Here is a 17156-nt window from a genome sequence, read left to right as displayed (position 1 = left end):
GTTGATTCACCCCCACCTACCCTAGAATTACTTTGCCATTGTTATTTCCAAAAATTGGTCTTAGAGATTTATTTTATAGAAAGGAAAGTTTGACAACTTTAGAGGTGAGATCTTGAAGATGAAAGTCTACAAATTGGGAAAGACTATTGAGAACTAGAAGATTGAAATAAAACCTACCCTACATCAAGGCTAGAGTAAAGATGATATCTAACATCAAGCAACAATAGAGATGAGAAGAATAGAGATAAGTAGTGAAAGGATAGAGAAGATAGATTTGATCAAGAAGACCAAGAGATAACTAGTAAAGATGATATCTAACATCAAGCAATAAGGTCCTAACCAAAGGATTGGGTGTTAAATAATTCTAAAAGGTGATACAAAGTAAATCTCTTAAAAAGTAGTCTTAATAGAGTGCTTACTTAGTTGGGAGTTTAAATCCTTTAATCAAGGTGAGACCTAAAAGTCTTATAAGCCTCTAATAGGGAAGACCTTTCATAGGGTAGATCATAGTTTATGATGAAAACTTTGCATCCATGATAGGCTACACTTTAAAACTACAGTAGTAAAGATTTGTGGGTGTCATCCCCACCCCTATTTTACCTTCTCTTTGAAGGGTTTTTGTCTAACCAAAATCATTTGTGTTATATGTTGATTTTCTTTATGCTTTAGATGTGATACACGGTTACTTAATTTAGTTTACATGTTAAATTATGAGATGGATGTATGGTGAAAAATTTTAGAGATAAAATTTTTAAGTGTTGATTCACCCCCCCCACCCCAAAATTACTTTGCCATTGTTATTTCCAAAAATTTGTCTTACAGATTTATTTTCTAGAAACGAAAGTTTGACAACTTTAGAGGTGAGATCTTGAAGATGAAAGTCTACAAATTGGGAAAGACTATTGAGAACTAGAAGATTGAAATACAACTTACCCTACATCAAGGCTAGAGATAAGTACTGAAAGGCTAGAGAAGATAGATATGATCAAGAAGACCAAGAGATAACTAGTAAAGATGATATCTAACATCAAGCAACAATAGAGATGAGAAGAATAGAGATAAGTAGTGAAAGGCTAGAGAAGATAGATTTGATCAAGAAGACCAAGAGATAACTAGTAGAGATGATATCTAACATCAAGAAACAAGGTTCTAACCAAAGGATTGAGTGTTAAATCATTCTAAAAGGTGATACAAAGTAAATATCTTAAAAAAGTAGTCCTAATAGAGTGCTTACTTAGTTGGGAGTTTAAATCCTTTAATCAAGGTGAGACCTAAAAGTCTTGTAAGCCTCTAACAGGGAAGACCTTTCATAGGGTAGATCATAGTTTATGATGAAAACTTTGCATCCATAATAGGCTACACTTTACAACTACAATAGTAAAGATTTGTGGGTGTCATCTCCACCCCTATTTTACCTTCTCTTTGAAGGGTTTCTGTCTAACCAAAATCATCTGTGTTATATGTTGATTTGTTTTATGCTTTAGATGTGATACATGGTTACTTATTTTAGTTTACATGTTAAATTATGAGATGGATGTATGGTGAAAAATTTTAGAGGTAAAATTTTTAAGTTTTGATTCACCCCCCCCACCCAAGAATTACTTTTCCATTGTTATTTCCAAAAATTGGTCTTAGAGATTTATTTTCTAGAAAGGAAAGTTTGATAACTTTAGAGGTGAGATCTTGAAGATGAAAGTCTACAAATTGGGAAAGACTATTGAGAATTAGAAGATTGAAATACAACCTACCCTACATCAACTCAAGGATGCAAGAGATGAACTACATCAGTCATTGAAGAAAAGAAATAAATTGGCCATTCAATAAAATTACACTCAATATAAAGAAGAAGAAACTACTATATTTTTTGAGGAAAAGAAATCAAATGAATTTGATGTAGGAATTGTAGATTAGATGGAAAAAACTAGTGCTCTAAATGAAGAAGTTGAGAATATGAAAAGGGAACAAGAAACTTAGTCAATATTGTTATGTGAGACAACTGAACTGAAAAAGAAAGTTAAAGAGGATAAAGTCATGATTGAATAAAACAAAAGACTACTAGCTAATAGACTTAAGGAGAATTCATCAAATGTGAAATTTTTATCAAGCATTCAATTGGATATGATAAATAGACTGATGATTGCAAATCAAGAACTAAATAGGAAAGACATTAAGATTACAACTTTGGAAACATAGAATGCCCTACTATAGAATGAATTGAAGATAGAAAAGGAAAATCTTAACAAGCCTAGTGAATATATAAAGTACTTTGGAAAAATAATGGAAGCACCAAGATCAAACAATGACACTGTTGGATTGAGATATTCTACCACTAAGAAAGGATAATCATCTAGAAGTGGTGAACAAAGAAACAATAAGGGAAAGAGAAACAAGCCCACTTTTCATTAGTATGGAAAATTGGGTCACATAACAAATTTCTATAGGAGCATCACTGGAAATCAAATCCCTAAGTATAAATTCAAAGGACATTACCATAACTACAAGAATCAAGGACATTAGGCACATGAATGCAAGACAAAAACCACCAACACTTAGACATTTGAAGTATGCTATTAAAAATGTCAGAAACATGGAAACAAGGCATATGACTACAAATCTAAGCCCAAGTGGACATCAAACAAGAAAAAAAGGGTACATCATCATGGAAATGCTTATGATTGGAATTGCAATACAAGATACAATTATCATTATTATGGTGATTATGGCCATGTTGCTATAAATTACATTAGGACACATTTTAGAGGTAATTTCAATAGATGGTTGAATAAGATTGTATTCTTTAGTTGTCTTAAGATCGATCATGTAAGAAAAATCTGTCCAACTCAATCACCTACACCGACTAATGAATTTAGCAAAGGCAAAGGAAAAGTAGGTGTTGAAAAGAACAAGATGCAGATGAATAAGACATATAAAAAGAAGGAATATTGCAACACATCAAGTCTAGATGAGGTCACTTTATCCAATGGATAAGATGCTCACATCACCCCCAACTAGATGAAAAGGATCCATCAGCATATATTAAGATGTAAAGGATCTATTAGCATATATTAAGATGCAGTGAAGTGCTTAGGATAAAGAGACAATCTATCATCATGTTTATATTTTCAAGTATTGGAAGTATTGTAGTAAGTGCCAAGTAATGAGGTACTATAGTGGCTACTAAGCTAGCTGAGTGAACTAAAAATTCTATATTGACTAATCTTACAATTGTATATGCACTAAGCATTGATTATAAGCTTTTAAAGGCTATATAGTAAGTTCATCGTTGGGAGTAAGAAAGAAAGATAAAGAGGTTACAAATGTATAATTGATCAGTAATGATGCTTGACAACTGCCATTTTTTGCTATTCCTAAGATTACATACAAAGGAGATCCATCTAGTGCATTATTGACTATTCCATCTAAGGTTTTAATGATTTAGGATGTGAGATTGATGCAAGAGCATTCTATGTTGCACTATTATCCTACATGTTTTTAGTTTTCTTAGTTTTTACCGAGTTACAATGTCTTGCATTTCTGAGTTCTCATTTGTTGCTATGCATTTAGAGGATGTCGAGCCTCCTAATTGATTACAAGTTCATAGTTTCTATTGAGTGTCTTTGGTTTCTTGCTGTTCTTTGGTTGTTGAGTCATCCTTTGGATGTCGATCTCGTGTGGTTTTCGAGTTCATTTGGATGTTGAGTGTTAGTATATGATGGAATCTTCATTTGTCAAGTTGTATATGTGCAGTTTCCTATTGAAGTTGACATTTGGATTTAATTTAGTGTTAGATATCTGCTACAAGCTAAATTATGGCTTAGCCTAGTATTTAATATGAGAGTTTATTTAGTTGTATTTGCAGTAGACCAACTTGTGGTTGTGCATGTATTTAAGAGACCTTGGTTAGAGTCTTAGAGGAGGCTCAGGGGGAAAGAAAAATGCAAAGTTTGATCATCAAAGATTGTAATTGAATTGATATATGTGGCCATAACCTAGAAGGCCTTATAGTTGAGCATGTAATTGATCTTTGGATGAACATATGAATGAAGGATTTTATTTCCTTTATCTCCCATGTTGTTGGTATTTTATGTTGGTTTCCATTGTGTGACTCTATGCAAGTGGAAGAATAGCTAGGTGTGCCTTTGGCCCCAGTTGTTCCTTCCTCTCCCTATGTTAGGTGGTATTAGAGTTGAGGTTTGTCCTTTTAGTAATTGGATTGGGTAGAACCCTAAATGAATTTAATTATGGGGTAGTAGATTAGAGGATTTGACCTACAATTTGTAGAGGGTTATAATCTTGTAGGAACTTGATTTTGTAAAATGGTTTGAGTAGAGGAAATATTGATAATGCAGTATTGGGTACATTGAGGTAGATTGCAGCTAGATTAGATGCTATAGAGACCACCAAGAGGAGAGGAGCACATCTTGATGATGTGAGTGATGATGAAGTAGTAGCACCAAACCCTAATCCAAAACCTAAAGAAGGTCAAGATGAGGCAAGGTTGTTCAGAGTATTATCTAGGGAAAATTCAAAGCCTATTGTAGAAGCTTTTCCTTATGATGGGAAATTGGACACCAATACTATGTTATATTTGATCTCTAAAATGGAGAAGTTCTTTGAGTATGAAAATACTCTTGATAATAGAAAGGTGAAGATTGCAATTACTAGGTTGATCTGGGGGATACTTTCATCAAAATTGAAGTATCTCCAAAACTCCAATAATTAGCATCAAGTTAAAGTTCTCAAAAATCTAAATTCAATGCAATTTGAATGGACAAAGATAGAGTCCATATGCAAAAGTTATGGTCAGTCAAAGGTTGGTCAAATCAAGAACAAAGGTCATCAAAAAGGTGAAAAAATAATCATCTCCAAAGTGGTCAACAATGGATTTCAAAATAAAGAGTTCATCGAGAGCTTTCTAACAGTGTTTGTTTCATCAAAAACAGAGCCCGTACGTGGAAGTTATGCTATTTTGAAGTTCAAGGTAAGAGATGAATATAGTTGATGTCATCATGATGTCAGCAAAGTGGTGAAATAGGAAAAAAAAGAGTTCATGGTTGGATTTGAACTTGTGACCATTTACCTTCAAAATTTATGCCTCAATCGTTGCACCAAGCATAGCTCTTAAAACTTATGGGTGGCAACTTCCATTTAAACATTGACTAGCGCCAATTTCAAATGAGGTAGACTGCTGGCGGGGTTAAAACCCCTGACCGGTGGTTGCCATAAAATTTTGGTTAACCGTTGTGCCATTTTAGCACTTAAAGAGTATGTTGCACGATTTTTGTTTTATCCTTAGCCAAACAAACCTCCAACCTTAGTAAATTAAGGTTATAATCTTTTTTTTTACCCCAAAATTGACATGAGCCAAATCTGTTAAAAATGGCTAACAAGTTATTCTGAGAGGGAAATTAATTGAAGGGGTTATTTTTGTAGATTTTTTTATAGCCTTATTTTGGCTAATTTTGTGTATAAAAAGGGGGTTTAGGAGACTCTTTGAGGCATTCAGAAAAAGGAGAGAACATGCAAGTGCTGAGAGTAAGGGAGATTTTTGAAGTGCTTATTCTTGTACTTTAAAACAACATGATTTTGTTGTACTTCAAAGGAATGACTTTGTAAACATTTGTACCTGATTTTTGGAGATAATTGGATCAGTCCCCCTATTGGAGTAGGACTCAGAGACATAGTCCATATAGATGAACTCTAAGATCAAATTGTTTGCATCTTCTTTCTCTCATTGTCTCTTTTATCAGCTTAATCTTGTTGTTCTCTTATTTCATTTACATTAATTTGATTCATTAAAAGTTTTAAATTAATTCTATGTAATCAATTAGCATTCCTCTATAATAGTCCTAGATCCTAATCATATCATAGGTTGAAAGGTCATGTCTCATTATGGTGGGACCATTTGCAAACTGATAGACAAAGGAGAGGAAAGGAGAAGATCAAAACTTGGGTTAAAATGATGAGTAAGGTAAAGAAAAAATTCCCAAGTTATCCTATTGAGAAAGATACAAAATCAGAGACAAAGAGATGTATACTGAGGAATTGTAAATATTGGACATCAGATTTGGACATGTGGATGATGATGTTGAGAAAATTATAAGGCACATAAATGGATTGAGATCAAGAATTCAAGATGAGATAAGTTTTGTGAAATTAGAAAGTGTGTAAGAAGCATAGCAATATGCCTTGAAAGCTGAGGAGATATTGAAAAAAAGCATGAACAACGATAAAGAGGTAGAGGTGGTAGATTCTAGAGAGAAAGAGGTAGATCTTATGGAGAAGGTGATAGACCTAATAATTCTATGCAAAATAAGGGAAAATTTGAATGGAAGAATGATGACAAAGGTAATACCGATTGGAGAGGTGGTGATTCTTACTGAGGAGCTACTTGTTCTTACTAAGGAAGAGGTAATTCTTATTCTAGAAGTGGAATTCATTGTAATTTCTTTAGATGTAGTAAAGAAGGGCATAGATCCTTTAAATGTAGATCATATGAAAGTGGGAAAGGTAACATAAATGATGTGATTCAAGGTGATACTGAGGGTTCACCAAGTGGACGTAAGGCTAGAGAAAATCTCATGGTAAGAAGAACCTTATGTAATAAGGGAAGTGATAAGGAACCTATCCTAAGGAGAAGTCTTTTCAAAACCAAAAGTAATATGGCTAGAAAATGTTGCAAGGTAATCATTAACAGTAGGAGTTCTACAAATTTGGCATCAGAAGAGTTGGTTACATTGTTGCAATTGCAAAGGTTGAAACATGCTAAATCCTATCAGTTTTCATGGATCAAGGATAAATATAAGATATTTGTAAGTGAACAATGTATTGTGAAGTTCAAGTTTGGAAATTATTTTAATGAAGTTTTGTGTGATATAGTGCCTATGGATCATTGTCATATTTTTTTTGGATAGACATTTCCAATATGATAGATATGTTTTACATAATGGAAGATTAAATCAATATACCCTTTGAGTGAATGGGAAAAGGCCAATGTTGTTGCCTTTGATTGAAAGTCTAGATGAGGGTAATTGTATTACTATGAGAATTTTCATGGTTAATGGGAAACAATTTGAAAAGGAAATGAAAAAGAATCAATTCTATTTTTCTATAATTCCAAGGAGACTGAGTTGTGTCAATAATAACCAAGTGCTAGAAAATAGTGTTAACTTAGTACTAGTCAGTGGTGACTGAGTGATAGCAGCAATTGGTAGAATTGACTAGGTACTAGTGGAAATTGAAAATTTAGTGAATGAATATAAAGATATTGTTGCAAAGGATATACCTAATGGTTACCACTAGTAAGGAGTATAAGTCATTGTATGGATTTGATTCCTGGAGCTAGTTTTCCAAATAAAGCACTATATAGATGGACACATACAAAGAATGAAAAACTTAATACATAAGTGCATGAGTTGGTGCAAAAAATTTTGATCAGAGAATGTTCAAGTCCATGTGTTATACCTATCATATTAGCACGTAAAAAGAATGGAAAATAGAGAATGTGTATTGATTCTAGAGCTATTAACAAGATCATAGTGAAATAAAGATTTGGTATGCTGAGGATGGATAACATAATGGATTCTTTGAGTAGAGAAAATTATTTTACCAAGATTGATTTAAAGAGTGGCTATCATTAGATTAGAATCAAAGAAGGTGATGAGTGGAGGACTACTTTTAAGACAAAATATGGTTTGTATGAATGGTCGGTTATGCCTTTTGGTTTGACTAATACACCTAGTAATTTCATGAGGTTAATGAATGAAGTTTTGAAAGGATTCTTGGGTAAGTTTGTGACTATTTATTTGGATGAAATTTTGATATTTAGTAAGAGTAAGGAAGAACATTTCGAGCATGTTAGACAAGTATTACAGAGATTGAAAGAGGAGAAGTTGATGATTAATCTGAAAAACATGTTTTTTTATGCAAGAAGAGACTGTGTATTTGGGATTTGTGATTTTAGCTAATGGTTTGAAGATGGATCCTAAGAAGGTAAAATAAATTTTAGAGTGGCCTACACCTAAGAATGTTGGGGAGGTAATATTATTTCATGGTTTGGCTAGTTTTATAAAAAGTTTAAAAGGAATTTCAGCTCTATTTGTAATGCTATGACTAAGACAATGAAAGGAGATAAAAAGGAATTCAAGTGGACATGGAGCTAATAAGAGTTTTGAGACTTCAAAAAAAAAAATTTGAGTTACATGCATTGGCTTTGTTCAATTTTAATAAGGTATTTCAAGTTGAATGTGATGCAAGTTGTAGTGCAATAGGAGTTGTATTGAGTCAAGTAGGTAAACTTGTTACTTTATTTAGTGAGAAGTTGAATGATGCTAAAAGGAAATATTATGTGTATGATCAAGAGTTTTATGATATTGTTCAAGCCTTGAAGAAGTGGATACATTAGTTGATTCCTAAGGAGTTTATGTTATATATTGAACATAAAGCTTTATAGTACTTGGGAAGTCAACATAAATTGAGTCAAAGACATATGAAGTGGGTTGAGTAGTTTTAGAGTTTCAGATTTGTATAAGAGTGGAGTTACTAATGCATTGAGAAGAAGACATTTTTTATTGATTGAGATGAAGGTTAAATTTCTTGGTTTTGATGAAATGAAAGAGTTGTATGATACTGATCCTATTTTTTCTAAGGCATGGAGAGAGTGTAGAGCACCAAATCTAATAGATCACATATGTAAGTATGATGAATATTTCATTCAAGAAGGTATGTTGTTCAAAGCTATTCAATTACATGTATTCCCAAAAGTTCAATGAGAGTTAATTTGATTAAGGAAAAGCATATTGGTGGATTGGCTAGACATTTTGGAATTGATAAGACATTGAGTTTGTTAAAGGATAAGTATTTCTATCCACAAATGTATAAGGATGTTCAAATATTTGTAAGGAGTTCTAGAGTTTGTCAAGTTGCAAAAGGGGAAAGTTAGAATACTAGTTTGTATACACCTATTATTGTTCTTGAGAACTCTGGAGTGACATTAGTATGAATTTTGTTCTTGGATTTCCTAAAATAGTGAAGGGCTATGATTCTATATTTTTTGTTGTGGATATTTCTTCTATGATGACTCATTTCATACATTGTAAGAAGACATTAGATGTTGAGCATGTTGCTAAACTTTTATTCAAAGAGATTGTGAGATTGCATGGATTACCAAGAAGTATTATTTTTGACAGAGACAATAAGTTTGTTGGTTATTTTTGGAAGACTTTATGGAGGAAGATGGGTACTAAGTTGAATTTTAGTTTTACATTCCATCCACAGGCAAATGGATAGATAGAGGTTGTGAATAGAACTTTGGTTAACTTATTAAGATGTTTAGTTGGAGATAATCCAAGTAATTGGGAGATGGTATTAGTACAAGATGATTTTGCATATAATAATTCTGTGAGTAGGGGTATAGGGAAAATACCTTTTGAGATTGTTAAAAGAATGCATCCTAAAGGAGTATTAGATTTGAGGGATGCTATTGGTGAAGCAAAGAGAAGTGTTGTAGGGGAATAATTTTTTGATTTTATGGAGTCTTTGCATAATGAAGTAAAATTGAGGATGGAACAAAGAAATTAGAAGCATAAGGAGAATGTTGATAACTCTAGAAGATATCATATTTTTTGAGTTGGTGATGAGGTTATGGTTCATTTGAAGAAAGGAAGATTTCCTATTGGAACATTTAGTAACCTGAAAATGAAGAATATTGGACCTTGTAAGATCTTGAGGAAGCTTGATAGTGAAGTTGAGTTACTAAATGGCATGGATATATCTCCTATATTTAATGTTTTTGATTTATATAAATATCATGAGTTAGAAGATGAAGTGGATATATCAAATGATTATCCTAAGAAGAAGATTGAAGAAGTTGAATAGATACTAGAGTAGAGAGTTGGTAAGAGCATGAGAGGAAAAGTCTACTATGAGTATTTGGTACAATTTCAAAATTGACTTAGTGAAGATGCTATATGGATTTCTTAGTCTGAGTTGGATTCAACTTAGGTTGCGACATCTTAATGATTCAAGAGAATCATTTCTTTCTACCTTGGTTGTCTGATGTAGGAGTATCCTGGGTTGCACTGCTACCCTACATGTTTTTAGTTTTTGTATTTTCTGCCAATTTGAAATGTCTTACAATGTTGAGTTCTCAATTATTTCTGATCATTTAGAGGATGTTGAGCCTCCTAGTTGATGCTAAGTTCATAGTTTCTTCAAAGTGTCTTTGGTTACTGAGTGTTTTTTGGTTGTTGAGTCATCTGTTGCTATTGAGTGTTCTTTTGTTGTTGAGTCATCCTTTGGATGTCGAGCTCATTTGGATGTTGAGTGTCAATATTTAATGGATTCTTTGTTTGTTGAGTTGTTTGTGTGCAATTTCCTATCAAGGCTAATCTTTGCATTTAATTTAGTGTTAGATATCTACTATGAGCTAACTTGTGGCTTAGCTTAGCATTTAATATAAGTTTTTATTTAGTTATATTTGCAATAGGATGACTTATGGCCATACATGTATTTAAGAGACATTGGTTAGAGTCTTAGAGGAGCCTTAGGGAGAAAGCAGAATGTGAAGTTTGATAATCAAAGATTGTAATTGAATTGATATATGTGGCCTTAACCTAGAAGGCCTTACAACTAGGAATGTAATTGATCTTTGGATGAACATATGAATGAAGGATTTTATTTACTCCATCTCCCAAGTTGTTGGTATTTTCTATTGGTTTCCACTATGCAACTCTATGCAGGTGGCTGAATAGCTGGGTGTGACTTTGGCCCTAGTTGTTCCTTCCTCTCCCTACATCAGAGATGTTGTTAGACATGCAAGGTTGGAGAAGTTAGAGACTTGGATATTAGAGAAACCTATCAGAAGCTGTGTGAATATGGAAGAACAAAAAATCATAGAGAAAAAAGGGTTAACACATGCCTTAGATTTTCTCCAAGTTTTCAAAACTGAATGGATAACGATTCTATTGAGCTAGATACATGAAAATCAGCTATGTTTGGAGAATGGACCTATCAGAATATGAAAGAGGATTACTCATAGAGTGATAGGTTATCCTACCCTAGCCAGGCCGAAGACATTGAGTAGCAATGCAAAAGAAGTAATTGAGAAAAAATACTGGAGCCATATAGAACAAGAGGAGAATGTCAAATGAAACAATTGAAGACCCTATTATTGTATCCATAGTGAGAGTGATAGTATACAACTTCTACTAGTAAGTTGACTCAATAGTGTGCCATGCATTGTAGTTAATCTATGTTACAAGATCATAAAGAAAGATCATTCTTATGACCTAGCCGAGTTACAACTTCAATAGCTATCTAAAAGGCAAAGAGTTCTTCATGTAAGTTTGGTTCAATCATTATTTTATGTTCTTTTATGTGAAAAACATAGTTCCTACATTTGGCAAGGTAGTATGGAAGTGTAATTAATTTTTTACCCAAGAGATAGGTGAATTCATTGAGAAATTAAGAGAAAATTTTGATTTAGTAATGACTTGTTATTATGTAGATTTCAAGAAATCTATGAAGCAAAGATCAAGAATTCATGTATCTCTAGTGGAGAAACATTATAATGATATTTGTTTCCTAGTAGATGCCAACTATTCCTATGTTGAGGTAGCTATTCCAAGTGTTAAATGGTTGAGATCATTACTACATGAGATAAATGTTAATGAGGATTCAATAGGCATTACTACATTGTTAGTAGAAGATATTGACAAGGATGCTACATCATCTGGGAATTATGATGAAGCAAAATCAAGAATAACTATAAACTTGTAAATTGCCACCAGGTAAAAGCATAGATGTGTGTCACCATTTAGGATACCAAAACCTGGTTTGGTCAAATTTCATCTCTCTATCAAAACTCTTTTTTTTTTCAAAAACTAAAAATATCCTTTTATAGATCTTAGATTTAATATCATCATTAATATATAAATCTTTGAGTGTTTTGATTAGCTATAATATGTTATAATTTTCAAATATTATAAGTTAATTTTTAAACATTTTGGAAGATGCTCCCTCAAAAAAGGAAAAAATAGTAAATCATATTTAATAAATTAAAAAATTATATTTATCTCTAGAGGAGAGAGTCCTTTCATGAATATCTAATTGTTTTTCAAGAAGGTGTAGATTTGTTAGGGAAGTTTAGATGGGTGGAAAAAACTATTCGATTCTGATAAGGTTGAGCTTGAGTACTTATAAAAAATAAAATATACATCAAAAATAATTATTTCTTTGTTTTTTCCCTAGCTACACATGTCATCTATAAGATATTTTCAAATTAGAAAAAAAAAAGATGATTTTGATATACTTGTTTGAAGAGAACTACACCCTATATTTTTTACAATTAAAAAAGGAACTTCAAGATAAAAGAAAATGAATAAATTCTAACTCAAAAAAATTATAAAATTATAGGCATAAAATATATCCAATTCTACACATTTCATCAATTTACATCAACTTCAAATTCTAAACACAAATACCATTTTTTTGTCATTAATGTTGAGTTGTTGCATCTTGATATCCTATTTCTTTATATTAGGTTGCATGGGTTTGTGATTTTACCCCACCATTATTAGAAAGAAGAACAAGACGGTCAAGAAATCAAAAGAAGATTTTGGTGAAGGAGGAGGAGGAGAAGAAGAAGAAGAAGAAGAAGCTCAAGTACCTTTAAAACTTACACAAGGATAAGGAGAAGATCAAGCTTCAAAGGGTGAAGAGGAAGCTTTGCCTAAACCAAATAAAAATGAGAAGAAGAGGAAGAAACTACAAAAGAAAGTTGAGAAACCAATGAAAGTGGAAAAGAAGGAAGAACAAAAACCAAATGCACCTTTCACAAGGTCAAGCATAAGGGCTGCCATTGTACAAGCCAAGGAAGCTCCTACATAATGTAAAAAGAAAGATGATATAGTAGAGCCAACCCTACTTGTTAGGATTAAACCATAGACAGAAATAAAAATTACATACAAATATAACCAATAATAGAAAATAATAGAACACATAGAAAAAGAACACAAGACACCAAGATTTAACATGGTTCACCCAATCCCTAGGCTACGTCCATCAAAAAATAAGTCTAATATTATTACAATCCAGTGATTACAACCTAATTACAATCCGTAATCCCTTACAGCTCAATACTACCACAAGAAGAAATTTTGCATCACAACATAATGAAAAATACCTAACCCTAAACCCTTTTATAAAAGTATTTTATGCCTTTTTGAGGTTACAACATATCAACCATATGTTGGCCAAATGTCAGCTACAATCTCAACCATGGCCCAAAAAATTTATGGAGTATGTACAGTACTTTCTTGATTAGTCACCACAAACTAACAATCTCTCACTTGGAGACTGATCAGGCTCCACTCTAAATAACAGTCTCCCACTTGGAGACTAATCATATAGCAATATCACTACCACATGGGGCTCCCACTAGATCAAACCACCCTGGAATCTATTGTTCTATTATTCATGTTCAGTCTAGAAGACCAACCAAAGCTAAAGAAGAGTTCATCTTCTCCCTTGTTACTACCTTTTTCAACATATCTACTAGATTATCATTTGTATGTATCTTCTCTAGCTTTAACTATCCATCCTTTAAAACTGGCAGAATGAAATGGTACTGCAACTGTATGTGTTTGGTCTTAGAATGCAGAGCTAAATTCTTTACAAGATAATCACACTCTGACTATCTGTGAACAAATAATTATCCTATTGAGGATGTCCCAATTCTTCCAAGAAGAATTGAAGTCATATCATCTTCTTGGCTACCTCTATAGCAACAACATACTTTGCCTTTGTAGTGGATATAGCATTAATCTTCTATAACCTAGAAACCCAGCTCATGGCTATCCCACAAATAGTAAAGACATAACCTATAGTACTCTATCTGGCATCAATATCCCCTACCAAATTCAAGTCAACATAGGCCTATAAATTAGTAGTAAAGCCCCCAAAGTGTAAACACTTATTGGATGTGCCTCTCAAATATCTGAGAATTCATTTGACTACATTCCAATGCTCAATTTTTGGATGACTCATATACTTGCTAGAAACTCCCACTGCATGTGCAATATCTGGCCTGGTACATACCATAACATACATCAAACTTCCTACAGCTGAAGCATAGGGTACCTTGGACATATTATCCTCCTCTTCCTATGTCTTGGGACACATCTCCTTAGTCAACTTCAAATGACTAGGTAAAGGTGTACTGACAGTTTTAGCATTCTCCATAGAGAAACATTGCAACACCTTCTCAACATAATTAGCCTAAGATAGCATCAATGTTCTATTCTTCCTATCTTTGCAAATCTTCATACCAAGAATTTTTTTTGGTGCCCCCAAATTTTTCATAGCAAATGCATATGCTAATTGGTATTTTAGCCCCTTAATATGATCCATGTTAGACCCAACGACAAGCATATAATCAACATATAAATATAGAATCATGTAGCTATCATCATCCAACCTCTTAAAATAAACACAACAATTTGAATGACACCTATTATATCCATGCTCATGCATAAAACTGTCAAATTTTAGACAACATTTCTGAGGTGCTTGCTTCAAGCCATGTAAACTTTTCTTCAATTTGCATATTAAGTTCTCCTTACCTTTGACCTCAAAACCCTGTGGCTGAGCCATATATATTTCTTCATCCCATTTACCATGAAGAAAGGTTGTTTTAACATCAGACTGCTCTAAATGCAAATCTTCAGTAGCCACAAGACTTAAAATAGTACAGATAGAAGTCATTTTAACAATAGGAGAAAATATCTCATCAAAATCAATTCCCTTTTTTTGTGCAAATCCTTTGAAAACTAACCTAGCTTTAAATCTTTTCTTACCTCCTTCCTTTTCTTTCAACCTATAAACCCACTTATTCTATAAAGCTCTTTTACCTGCAGGTAACTTGCACAAATCCATGTCTTATTCTTCATAAAAGAGTCCATTTTGTCTTTCATTGCAGACTCCCACTGAATCTTAGTATCCACCTACATAACTTCATCATAACTTTTAGGTTCACCAACATCAGTAAGTAAAATAGAATACAAAGAGGGAGAAAATCTTTGTGGAGGTCTAATTTTCCTCATTGACCATCTAACATTCACTGGTGTGTGTGGTATTTGTTGTTACAGTTGTTGCACATCATGAGGAATGGCTGGAACATCAAATTTTGGAGTATCATCTAGCACAACATAATCATTTACTTTCTTCTCATGTTTTTGCAATAGATCTTTGTACAACACTTTCTCATTGAATATGACATCCCTGCTTGTTACAGTTTTCAAAATCCCAAAGCCTATAACCAAATTCATTAATACCATATCCAAAAAAGACACATTTCTTTGATTTATCTTCTAGCTTGGTTCTATTTTCAGAGTCTATATGAGAAAAAGTTTCACAACTGAAGGTCTTGAGAAAAGAATAACTCACCTTCTTACTAGTCCGTGCTTCCTTTGGAATACCACAAACCAAAGGAGTAAAGGGACCTCTATTAATCAAAGATACAATAATATTCATAGCCCCCACCCACATGTGTAAGGGCAACCCAACATGCAACCTCATGCTCCTTGCGTGCTCCATTATAGTCATGTTCATGCGTTCAGCCACTCTGTTTTCCTATGGAGTCCTTGGAACAATTTTTTGTCTATGAATAACATTAGTGGAGCAATAATCTTCAAATTCATGAATGCAATACTCACCACCATTATTAGATTTGATACATTTCAATTTCTTACCAGTCTTATTTTCAACCAAGCATTTCTATTTCTTAAAAGTTTGAAATACATCAGATTTCTATCTAATGAAATAAATCCATACTTTTCTAGTTGCATCATCAATAAATGTAACATAATAATGAGAGCCACCAAGGGAAGATACTTGAGCTAGTCCCCATACATGAGTATGCACAAGCTCTAACTTCTCCTTTTTGTTTTCCTTACCAGTCTTTACAAAAATTACTCTCTTTTATTTTCCATAAATGTAACTTTCACAGAAATCCATATTAACACATTTTAGACCTGGTAAAACTTTCTTTGAATGAAGTACTTTAATACCTTTCTCACTCATGTGCCCAAGTCTGTTGTGCCACAACGTTGTATTAGAATCTACATTAGCTATTTGTTCTCCCTGCTCAATTGCAACAATTATTCCTGAACATTCATTTTTCCCTAAAACAATTAAAGTAGAAGGAACAATATGACCTATACAAAGATATAAGGTGCCTTCTTTCACACCTTTTGCTACTATAAGGGAACCTTTTGAAACCTTTCAATTTTTATCATTAAAAGTTACTACACAACCCTCATCATCGAGTTTCCCTACTAAAATTAAATTCCTACTCAGCCTTAGAACATGTCTTACCTCATGTAGTAGCCAATGATTTCCATTGTGCAACTTAATCTTAATTTTTCCCTTTCCAACAATCTGATAGGGTTCATTATCCCCCAAATAAACAAGCCCAAAATCCCCTTGAACATAATCAATGAAATAACCTCTATGAGATGTAGCATGAAATGAAGCAACATAATCTAAAACCCATGAATCATCAACACTTTCTAAAGATAGAAGCAAAGCATCCTCTTCAGATTTGTTACTTACCACATTTGCCTCCTTGTCTCCATATGATTTATCTCCTTCATTTTTCTTTCAATTCTAGTAATCTTTCTTTTTATGACTTAGTTTCCCATAGTACTAACAATCATTTAGTCCTCTTGATTAAGACCTCTTCCCATTTGACTTTCCTCTCGATTTCCCACGATTTCTAGAGTTACTTCCTCTCTTAGTCATTCTGCCCCTGCTTTGTGCAATCAAAGCACTTCCTAATGTAGATCCACCTAAGGATTTCCTATGAGTTTTCTCACTCAAAAAAACACTGATCACATCATCATATTTTAGGGTACTAGATCTAGGAACAAAATTACTGCCATTACCAAGCCATTCCAACTTTTAGGCAAAGAACACAAAATCAAGAGAGCCCTAATTTCTTCATCAAAATTAATACCCATAGAAGATAACTGACTAGTGTAGGGCCCTACAATTGGTATCAGAGTCTGGTTTTGGCCTGGTCATGGGTTCAAATCTCCCCGGTGCCTTCCTGACCCGCGTAAGCACCTGGTATGCGCGTCGAGGGGGAGATTGTAATA

This window comes from Cupressus sempervirens, chromosome 7 (genome assembly GCF_028749045.1).
Source record: "Cupressus sempervirens isolate cs-2001-9-10 chromosome 7, ASM2874904v1, whole genome shotgun sequence".
Lineage (NCBI taxonomy): Eukaryota > Viridiplantae > Streptophyta > Pinopsida > Cupressales > Cupressaceae > Cupressus > Cupressus sempervirens.
The sequence above is the reverse complement of the archived record's forward strand: the minus strand, read 5'-3'. Positions refer to the sequence as shown.